The sequence below is a fragment of the Primulina tabacum genome, chromosome 5 (genome assembly GCF_025594145.1).
Source record: "Primulina tabacum isolate GXHZ01 chromosome 5, ASM2559414v2, whole genome shotgun sequence".
Classification (NCBI taxonomy): Eukaryota; Viridiplantae; Streptophyta; class Magnoliopsida; order Lamiales; family Gesneriaceae; genus Primulina; species Primulina tabacum.
Window position 1 is genome coordinate 39,707,916 of NC_134554.1, and position 11,411 is coordinate 39,719,326.

Here is an 11,411-nt window from a genome sequence, read left to right on the forward strand (position 1 = left end):
TAACTCTTCCCCTGATGGGACTGTCACTAAATAGTTCACGTCGAGTTCAATGGACTTGACATCTAGATGATTAGCGAACGTCTCCGAGAAAAAAGAGTGTGTGGCCCTGGATTCTATCAAGGCCTTCATGGCTACTCTCTTTATGAAAATATTTCCTGTGAGACGTTAGCACAACACACAAAACAGATATCCCAAATTACTCATCTTAACCTCTAGCATAGTTGGAAAATTCCTAACGAACAACACAATAATAATCCCAAATCAAATTCAAAACATGCATGGAAAAAAAATACGGTGCTGAATTAAATAGGTAACTAGTCAGAAGAGTCGTGTCTGGGTTCGCCTCCTCAGCGTGCATGACGAACACTCTCCCCTGGGTCGGCTGCCTACACTGCGGGCAGTCTCTCAGCATGTGATCACTGGCTTCGCACTTGAAACATTTTCCACAACCCCGTAAACACTGGCCCATGTGTTGACGATTGCACTTCGGGCACACTGGGTACTCAGGCTTCTGAGGAGCCTTCTGATGTGGGATAAGACCTTTGCCTTTTTGCGGTCCCTAAAATGACCTCTTTCCCGGCTATCCCTGGAAAGGCCTCTTAAACTGCTGTTGCTGTTGCTGGTGTGGTGCCTGATAGGGCCTCTACCCTGCATGTCATTCTCGATTTCTTTCTGATCCTGTTCAGCCGCCAAGGCTCTAGATACAACAACGGCATAGGTAGTAGGACCAACAACTCTAACATCACGGCGCAAGATTGGCCGTAAACCGTTAAGGAAATGCCTCAGCTTCTCCCGGGCTTCATTCGCAATCAGGGGCACAAAGTGACACCCCCTCTCGAATTTCCTCACAAAATCTGCCACATTGTTGTCTCCCTGTCGCAATGTCATAAACTCCCTAGTCAGGCGGGAGTGTACTTCCTCAGTGAAGTACTTGAAGTAAAACACCTCCTTGAAACCATCTCAAGACAGAGTCTGCAAATCCACTGAAACAGATGTTCTCTCCTACCATAATCTAGTGTCCCCTGTCAACAGAAAAGTATCACATCTTACCCTGTCTGCATCCTGCAGCTCCATAAATGTGAAAATCACCTCGACGGACTTAATACATCCCTCAGCTATCATCGGGTCAGTAGTCCGCAAGAACTCTTTTGGGTCCATCCTCCTGAACAGCTCATAAACATCCTCTGGTCTGGGCCTCGCACATGTATCTACGGCAGCATTGTTCCCCGCAAAATGTGCGAAAAATTGAGTCATCCCTGCAAACATCTGAGCTTGCATATCTGGTGGTGGACGAGGAGGAGTGACCCTCTCCTCATCCCGAACCTCTCTGTTCTCTTCACCTACTCCACGTGCAATCATACGTCTAGGAGGCATATTGTTCCAAAATTTACCCAACACGTAAACCAACATGCATGAACATAATATCTATATCATAATATGCACGTAATTTGAACTTAAACATGTACATGCTGAAATCATGACTTGATGCTTACTACATGAAAGAATTTAAAACTTACAGACTTGAGGTGTGACTTCGTGAGCTTCTCGCAACAAGCAGTAGGCTTAACCCTTTACAAGAACACCGCTCTGATACCAACTGTGACGTACCATACTTTTAAACATGCTTAAAATTTGCGGAAAAATAAAAATTTTCTTAAATGAATAACAATTTCTCAAAATACACTTGAAAATAAAAATGCTTGGACAAATGTTTGAAATGTAAACGAACTTGCACAAGTATTTGTTTTCAAAATAACATAAAGTAATTAATTAAAAATCAGAGTAAACAAATTTTATCATGCATAAAAAAAATCCTTGAAAACTAAGGCGGTCCTTGGGTTAGTCCACCGTACAGTCTGAGCCAGCTCATTGGTCCCCGTCTCTCGTCTTCTCAAACTCGTTCTCACCTGCATCGATCAAGTCTAGTGAGTCTAAAGACTCAACATGTATAAACTGAGCATAACAAATAATACATAATAAAACTACATGCATTTTAAAGTAGGACATACATACTTAAACTTGAACATACTTACATAAACATAGACGTGCCATCATTTCATAAACATTTTCATAAACGTGCTTACAACATATATACTTAAACATGCATAATCAACATCATTTTGCGTAGAGATATGTTTCAAAGTAAGTGACTCATACATAAATGCGTCTGATCAGACTAAACCACAGTACTGGGCTGGCAGGGATGTCCACTACCAAATACATAAGATCTCCGGTCATACTTTAGCGGGTGGATTGGTCCCTGGTCATACTTTACCGCTTTCCAATCCTGATCAAAACCCGGCCATACTTTACCGGGGTGGAGAGGTCTCCGGACACGTTCTCCGGCTTCCAAACCCGTTTATAATTGGTCACAAGAAAATTAGCATACCTCAAAAACATAAAACATTTTCTTTTCACGTCGAACATACTAATACATTATGCATGCCTGCCAAAAAAAATTTTAAAAAAAATTTCCAGAATGTCTGGCGCTCGGGCGGCAATATCTTACCGCTTGAGCGCGCCCCGTCCAGAAGGTCTGGCGCTCGGGCGGTAAAATATCGCGCCTGAGCGCCACCTGCGCGGAGAACACTTTTCTTTAAAAAAAACACAGTTTGAGCAGTCTCACGAAAATGATCATAACTCACTCGTTTTTTTTCAAAAAATTACGAATTTACTGTCAAAGGTATTGAAGAGTAATACGTTTTATATGATGAAAGTTTTTCCAGAAAACCAATCGAAAATTCACAGTAATAAAAAATACAGCAGACTCGGTTTTGAAATCTAAGTTTTTTATCCAAAAATCGTTTCAAACATTTTTGCTCAAACTTTTGTATATCATACATAGATTTTTACACACAATCAATATCAAAACATATACTATGACAATATCAATACAGAAATAAAAGAATATACATGCCTTTGCGTCTAAACGCTCGAAGATGACGAATACCGACGCGTTGGAATACGAGAGATGACCGAGGAACGCTTGCTACATGATTCTTCCTCTAAAACCAACGTAAATCTCCATAAATAAGCAAGAGGAAAGGGGGTGGCTGATTCTTTCTCTAAGAAGCCTAACCTCCTCTCACAAATGAAATGAATAGAATGCAAGGAGTAAGTGTGGGTGTGTGTTTGTCCGAGAGTGTGTGTGTGTAGGTGTGTGTAATGTGTGTGTGTGTATGTGTGTTAATTAGGGGGAAATTATTGTTTAATTAACTAATTATTATGCTAATTAAAATACTAACCCAATTAACAAGTTAATCAAAATGCTAAACCAATATCAACTCTACTAAAATCTCTTAATTTATATAAAATAAACAAGTGACAAATCTTTAAAAATTTAAAATCTTAAAATCACCTGATAATTAAATTAGACTTTTAAAATGCTTAAAACTTCATAAACATTTAAAATACCAATTTTTAGACTTGAAATAAAATACCACATTTTACAAATCGTCTAAGTCGTCACCGATCTATTTTTCCGATCCCGCATCGAATATTCGCTTGAAACATAAAACTCAAGAAAATATTTTAACGTGCATCAACTAAACATATAATAATTTAAAATAATGCAATTTTATAAATCATGCATCACTAAAATCTTTTTAAAATTAAATAATAATTTTAACCATTTAATAAATGCAAGGGTTTCCGTGTATTGATTTTGGGCTCTACATTAGCGCTTCCACCCGATATGTCAAGAATCCACAATGTCTTCCAAGTTTCGCAACTAAGAAAATATGTCTCTGATCTGAGCCATGTTATTGAAGTAGGACTGCTACTGATCGAAAGGAACTTGAACGAAGAATTAAGATATAAAGAAGTTGTCATTAGAATTGTAGATACCAAAGACCAAATATTGAGAATAAGAAGTGAAGGATCGTTTGCCGAGCATCTTGAGGTGCTTCAAACAAAATATTCTCCGAGAGCTGCAATAGTTCGTGTTCTAATAATGTATACACCGATGAATTAGATCGAGTTTGAAATAAAATTCAAGCGAAAAACACTCGAAATAATACTTCGTTAAGAAACACAGATATATTTTATATCTTGTGTAACTGAATGACTGAAAATGGCTATGGATCAGTTCTGGCTTATATCAGTTCAGTTATGGACAGAGCTGAACTGATCAAATCAGTTAAGAACAAAAACAAGCAGTTAAACAGAAATAACATAATATATGTTTATGGATGTTCGGAGACTTCAACTGCTCCTACGTCACCTCTTCTACCACCTCGGGCAGGATTCACTAGAAGACTTTGATCAATACAAATACTTGTACAAACCCACCCAGCTAGGACTTATACTACTGCCTAAACTGAACTCCTAGACTAGACTGAAGGCAGCACCTTCCAGTCAACACTTCTTTAATGTCTATGTGAGAAAGACTACATACACAAGTTTAACATCTTTGTGCAAGACTGTATTTGAGTGATGGTGTGTGTGTGTGTGAGAACTGATCTCTGAAAACTACCCGAAAGTGTTCTCACACACTGAGAGAAATATGCTTCTAATCTAAAGCTGATAACACCTTTAAGTGTTCCCTCGATTGGGCTGAGTGCTTCTCTCTTAGGCTGATATGACTCTGAAGCGTGCCCTTTTCTTTTCTCTCTTGTAACGTCTATGTCTTCACTGATCTTCACCCTCTATTTATAGGCGTGAAGTTTGATCTTACAGTGAGACTCAAGTATTGTATCCGTTGCATTTTGAATATGTTCCTTGAAATTTGTCTAGTCCTTTCTGGAACACTTTTGTCTTTAAGCTTTGATGCAACGTCCATTATTGTCCTTTGACTGGACAAAATTTATTGTACCTTTGCGCACAGATGTATTCCACTTGGTTCAGCTTGTCTTGATCTACAACTGATTGTTCATAACTGATGTTCTGAACTGGTTAGTTGAACTGGTCTTCATTTGGACTGGTGAAATCAGTTGGCTCGTTAGTTGAACTGATTTCACACTTGTTCAGTTGAACTGATCTTAGTTGGGCTCTTCATCAGTTGAACACTCCTTCGGCTGGCTGGGCTTCTGAGGTTCTCCTGCTGAATCCACCTATCAACTGAACAATCAGTTGAACTCATTTACGACTCTTCAGTTGAACTAGTTCAGTTTGGTTGTTCAGTTGATGCTTTCAGTTGGCGTCTTCGACAGCTTCAGTTTTGACTCATAACTGATTATTTCAGTTTCAGGTATCTGTGCACTAAAGTAGATTATTAAAAACAAACAAACAAGTTTTGTTAGCATCATAATTAAGATTGCGAACATGAAATGTTCCAACAAGAAGTATCCCTTAAGTCAAAGTATAGTGGTCTAATCACACACAAATAAAAGCTGTTTGGGAGTTGGAAGCAAAAATGAGATAAACATATCTTATCTCTTTGAATGAGAAAAACAACTCAAGTTTCAAGGACGAAACTTCCAATAAAGAGGGAGGGATGTGAAGACCACCATTATGAGAAAAACAACTCAAGTTTCAAGGACGAAACTTCCAATAAAGAGGGAGGGATGTGAAGACCACCATTATTGAGACGAGTTGTAACACCCAGTTTAATGAGCATTTAACCACTATTATTGAGACGAGTAGTAATGGCCGGTTTAATGAGCATTTGACTACCATTATCGAGACGAGTTGTAACGGCCGGTTTAATGAGCATTTAACTATCATTATTGAGACGAGTTGCAACGGCTGGTTTAATGAGAATTTGACCACCATTAATAGCCACTGAATGCTCTTAAAATCGAGATTAACAGTCATTAAATGAGTAGTAAAGGCTGAACCTTTCAAATACTCATATTGGCCTATAAATAGTGGCCAAATACTAGAGAACTCGCACCACCAACCAAGCACAAAAGCTGTCCAACCTTGGAAGCACTTGCAGCAGCCAATTTCCTATCTAGTTCGAGGCAAGTGGACAAGATTGGAACGAGTATTCCACTTAATCTTCTTCCACATTTCTTAATATCAATACCAGGTAAGTGGGCTTATGTATATATGTTTTAAAATACTGATGTTACTGTTTTCGAAAACTCAACTGTACACTACTCGTTTCACGTCATTTGGTTCGTACATGTTTTTTTTCCACATGACTCATCTGTTATACTTTGATATCTTGAAAACACACTGTTATGATTCGAATTAAAAGTGGTAAGGAAATTCCGAGACATGATAAGATACGGCCCTGATGCGGTGGGTTATAATAACCGATATATGGCATTGCCCCCTTAGAGGAATAAAAATTAGGGACTGATCAGTATATCATGGATAAAGAGATGAATAATAGTGCCTTGTTTAATATGATTTAATGCGTTGTTTCGAATTTTTTTTCCGATTTCATGTTGCGAGATATTATGCGATATTTCACCTTTGAATTCATATTATATGTATATTTTGATATTCTTGTGTACGACTAGCTCTCACATGATGAGTGTTTTCCCCAAACACTCGCCCTCCCTTACTTCCCTCCCCAGATAAGGGCGAATATCAGTTGGAAGATGATGAACAGCACAAGTGTTGGGGCTGGTAATCAAGTTCGAGACACGAAGTTTCAAGCGTGGTTTTAGTTTTATTTTTCTTTAAGTTATCGCTTCAGCATTTGTGTTCTAAACTATAGAAACTGTCATGAGACGTGTAATAGACTGGCTTTTGGCTCATTTATGTGATATGTGGCTTGTTGTTTTGCGATTTTAAATTGTTAAACAACGCCGATGGCATGTCTCGGTTTTGGGGTGTGACACTATCAGTGATACCTAGGGGATCATGGGACGATGCTACTAGACGCTCTTACCATGATCCGATGGGTGCAATCAGAAATGAGTTCTGACATTCTTGATCAATGAGTTGATGAAAAGAATGGGGTTAAATAGGGCAAACCCGAATAAGAATAAACGTTATTATGAATCACATGGAGATGTGAATCCATGGCTAACTGTATCCATGAACCATTGAGGGTCACACAAGTATTGGATTATGTGTTCCAATTGAAATAGTCAAATTTCAAGGAGTTGGAATTTGGTGACTATAGTTTGATGGAGATCAAACAGGAAGCTTATAAAAGAGTTTATGAGCTGATTCCATAGGATGGAAGAAATGGAAGTTAGCATGATTGCTAATTAAGGAAGGAGAGTGGAACTGTCTGTTTCGTGAAGGAGTTCAATAAAATTGGCAGCTGCCCAATATGGTAAGTGAAAATTTTGATCTTCGAAATTTTCGATTTTTATTATATGAACCAGACTTGTATCCTTGATACATCGGCAGTCTCATATCGTCGATCGGGGTTATAATGAGTTTAGAATCATTTATTTAATGAGTTTGAAATTTACTAATTAAATGTTGATACTAGTAGTGGTGACTACTAATATGTACATATATTATTATTTATCATGAGTTATCAAAATTTGACAAACACATAATATAATAAATAATAATATAATATTTTAAATATAATGAAATTAGAGTCCTAGTAGGGTAAAGACTTACAGTCCTTGTGGGAGAGGTACTCCTAATTAGATTAGGAGTCTCACTGTATATATATCTTACTAGAACTCATAAACCATATCATAATTTTGCACACAAAGCTTGTAAAATCCTCCTCTCCTACTTGAAAGCTCTCGGCCACCTCTATTGTTTTGAAGAGAAATTTCGGCCAAGAGCATCCTTCAACCGCCGTGCCGCCGTCGTTGCATCGTCTCCAGATTTTGGAAATCCGGAGATTACAATCTCAACGCACAAATCGCTTGCGATTTCTAGTGCAATCCAAGCAAGGAAGACAATCTTCGATCGTGGACCTAATTAGGCGATCAATGTTGAAGAGTCGTTCGTAGGGATATACAAGAAGGATTATCTTCCCTAAAAACCGGAATAGTTTGGAGTCCAACGTTTGATACGCGAAGGTATAACTCTAAAGACCCTATGAATATTTTTGAACACACGACGCCCAAGCAAAAAAATTTAAAACTTCCGCTGCGTCTTGGGTACGAGAACACGATGTCCCAACACTTATCGGAGTAAAATTATAGTTTTTCCTCAAAAATATTACTTCGTAATATATTATAGAAGTTTAAACGGGACATGATACTTTACCCCCTGCTAAATCCTCATAATTAAATATGTGATGTATTGAATTTTTCTTCTAAACATTTCGCTGGGCATCTCCAAGCACAAAAACTTCGGATTATTCCACCGACAGCTTGATCAAGGAGCAGCTGGAAAGTTTGTCATCTAGGAGTAGATTATTTTGGCCGTCAATTTAACATACATTCTGCATGGGCGAATCCAAGGTATTTTCTCAAATTGTTTAAACTTATATGAAAAAATATTTTAAAAAAATCGATGTGCCAAAATATAGACTATATTATCTGAAAATATTTTAGTCCCTTAATTTATATATCTTTTAGCCTTTTCATAATCTCAATTTCGTGGTTTAAGGAGTTTACCTAGGCTTGCATGTCTGATTCTCTTCTGCACTTGAAAATGGAAATCATTCTTCTGCTCTTCCTACTCTTACTTTTCCCAGTTGTTTTCATTTTCCTCAATCAATGGCACGAAACTACCACGAAGCGAACCCGTTTTCCACCCGGCCCTCGTGGACTCCCTTTAATCGGAAACTCGCACCAGTTCGACAGGCTAAATCCTCATCTGTTCTTGTATAATCTTTCCAAGAAACATGGCCCCCTTATTTCCTTGAAGCTTGGACGTGTACCAGCGGTAGTCATTTCTTCGGCAAAAATAGCCAAAGAAGTATTCACAACCAACGATATTGTGACTTCTAATAGACCAAATAGAACAGGTGCGCAGAAGCTATCGTATGATGGCCAAGATATCGCCTTCTCGGCTTATAGCGACTACTGGAGAGAGATGAGAAAACTTGTTGTTACTCGTCTCTTGAGTGTTAATCAAGTAAATTCATCCACCCTGATCCGTAGGGACGAGGTTTTCCACTTGATTGAGGATGTATCCAAGAAAGCAGATGAAGTTGAGCCTATCAACTTAAGCGAAACATTAAAACATTTGTCAAGCAGCATTATCTGTCGAACTGCCCTTGGGAAATCTTATAGGGAGAGTTCGACTGTTAAACGAGCCGTCGATGAGGTCGCACACGAAGCTCTAGTGATAATGAGCGGTTTCTTTTGGGCTGATTACTTTCCTTTGGTTGGATAGATAAAGTTTCGGGGATGATCTCTCGACTTGAGAAATGCTTCGAGATTTCGGACTCGTTCTACCAAGAACTTATCGACGAGCACATGAGTTCGAATAGGCCACAGGCGATGGAAGGTGACATTCTTGATACACTGATCAAGATGAAAGAAGAGAATACAAGTTCGATGGATATAAGCTGGGACCGTATCAAGGCAATTCTCATGGTAAGCATCGGTGAAGTTCATATATGTTAAATATAAACCATATTTACCCGAAAGAGTTACACCACTTGCACGCGAGAAACACGATAAATATAAATATTTAAAATCTTTTACGTTCAATTAGCAGCTAGGACTGACAAACGTCGAGTTTGTGTTACGTCTGAGGTGAAGCTAGAACTCTAGTTTCATTTTTAATCCAATAAAATTTTAAAAACTCTACCCAATTTAATTTACGCCTATCTAGCTAGCTACTTGACAAGTTTTAAGGTGAATATTCACACTTCATTGCAGAACATCTTTGCCGGTGGAACCGACACAAGTTCGGCTTTGATAACTTGGGCAATGACGGTTCTTATGAAGACGCCTGAAGCGATGAGACGAGTTCAACAAGAAAGCAGGAGCATTGCAGGAAAGAAACCCCTTTTAGATGAAGATCACATCCAAAAATTTCCTTACTTTAAAGCAGTGATTAAGGAGGTTATGAGACTTTATCCACCCATTCCACTTTTGCCAAGAGAAACAACAGAAAGGTGTTTTATTGATGGGTATGAAATTCAACCTAAAACTTCTATTTATATTAATATTTGGGCTCTTGGTAGAGATCCCGAATACTGGGAAAACCCGAATGAGTTCTTGCCGGAGCGATTCTTGAATAGCACAATCGACTATAAAGGACGAGATTTCGGGTTGCTTCCATTTGGATCAGGCAGAAGGAGCTGCCCTGGGATGTCCTTAGGTGTTGCAGTAACGGAGCTGGGACTAGCAAACCTTCTTTATGCATTTGACTGGGAATTACCAGACGGAATGACCGAGGAAGATGTCAACACCGATTCATCCCAGGGACTGGCGATGCATAAGAAAATCCCTCTTTGTCTCATCGCCAAGAAGTATATATAATTATATATGAGATAATTGCATAAAATATTATATGAAATATCAAGATATATGGTTGAAAATGCCACGTGAAAATAAAATGATCCATCAATTTCTTGTATTTTAAAATCTTCATCACATGTATCCGTGAAGACGTGTACGGACACCAGTGGGGTGTTTAAGATTTGAAATCATAGGAGTCAATAGATTTTTTAAGTCTTTGTTATGAATGTAAAAATTTGTTGTGAATGAAGAAACCATGTGGGATTGTTTGCATGCACTACTTTTTCTGTACGTTATCTTGATCTCAGGCTAGACCGGGCAACGGGCAAATCATCATAATTTTTGCTATTTTTTTTACATATTGAGTCACAGGACGTCTTACTTCAACACTTCTTCTGTTTTGTTCATTCTTTTAAGGTTTCATTTTGTTCAATCACTCGTATTTCCTCTCGTTATTGTTCCGGAGGTTTACTCTGTGGGTAGAAAGATTTGATTCCGACACATAAATACTTTGTTTGCACAACAACAAAGAAATTCTTTCGATCCCACCGATGACCTAAGCTCCGTATAGATCAACAAAGAATGTAATATTTTAACTTTGAATTAATTTGAAATGATGGAGTAATATATTGTTCTAGAGTGATTATATATACACCTCCTCTTTTAATTGAATGATTTGCAGAATTGGCAATGGCACCACAATTTCACTAGCATTGACATGAATTATTGAGGTAATCTTGAAAACATGATAAATTATTTTTGTTATGCTCTCAAAATATTTTTTTCTCGAAATCATATCGAAAAAACTTGCAAGTCAACTAAAAAACTTGCGACCCGGCTCAATTCATTTATACATTTAGACACACGTGTCACTTAAAATCTTTTAATTAAAACCAGAATCCAGTCTGGAACAAAAGAATAGTAGAATCGAAATTGATTACTTGAACTTAAAGGCTTGATGGTATCTTCTCAAATATTTCAATTTGTATAATTTAATTATCTGATTGACATATATCAAGTTCAAACATTAGTTTTAATATTTCAATAAAATAGAAAGATTCATAAGTTTTAACACAACCAGTGAATACTTAAATTTTAGTGATTTTGAATGTTCAAATATATATATATCTATTCTATATTCTATATAAATATATTAATGTGAATTGTGAATTTACATAA

The 11,411-nt window shown here is 37.6% G+C and overlaps 1 pseudogene; it reads left to right on the forward strand.

Annotated features, from left to right (window-relative positions):
• Positions 1-8,400: 8,400 nt before the first annotated feature.
• On the forward strand, positions 8,401-10,393 carry LOC142547647 (5-OH-xanthotoxin synthase-like; annotated as a pseudogene).
• The last annotated feature ends 1,018 nt before the right edge of the window (positions 10,394-11,411 follow it).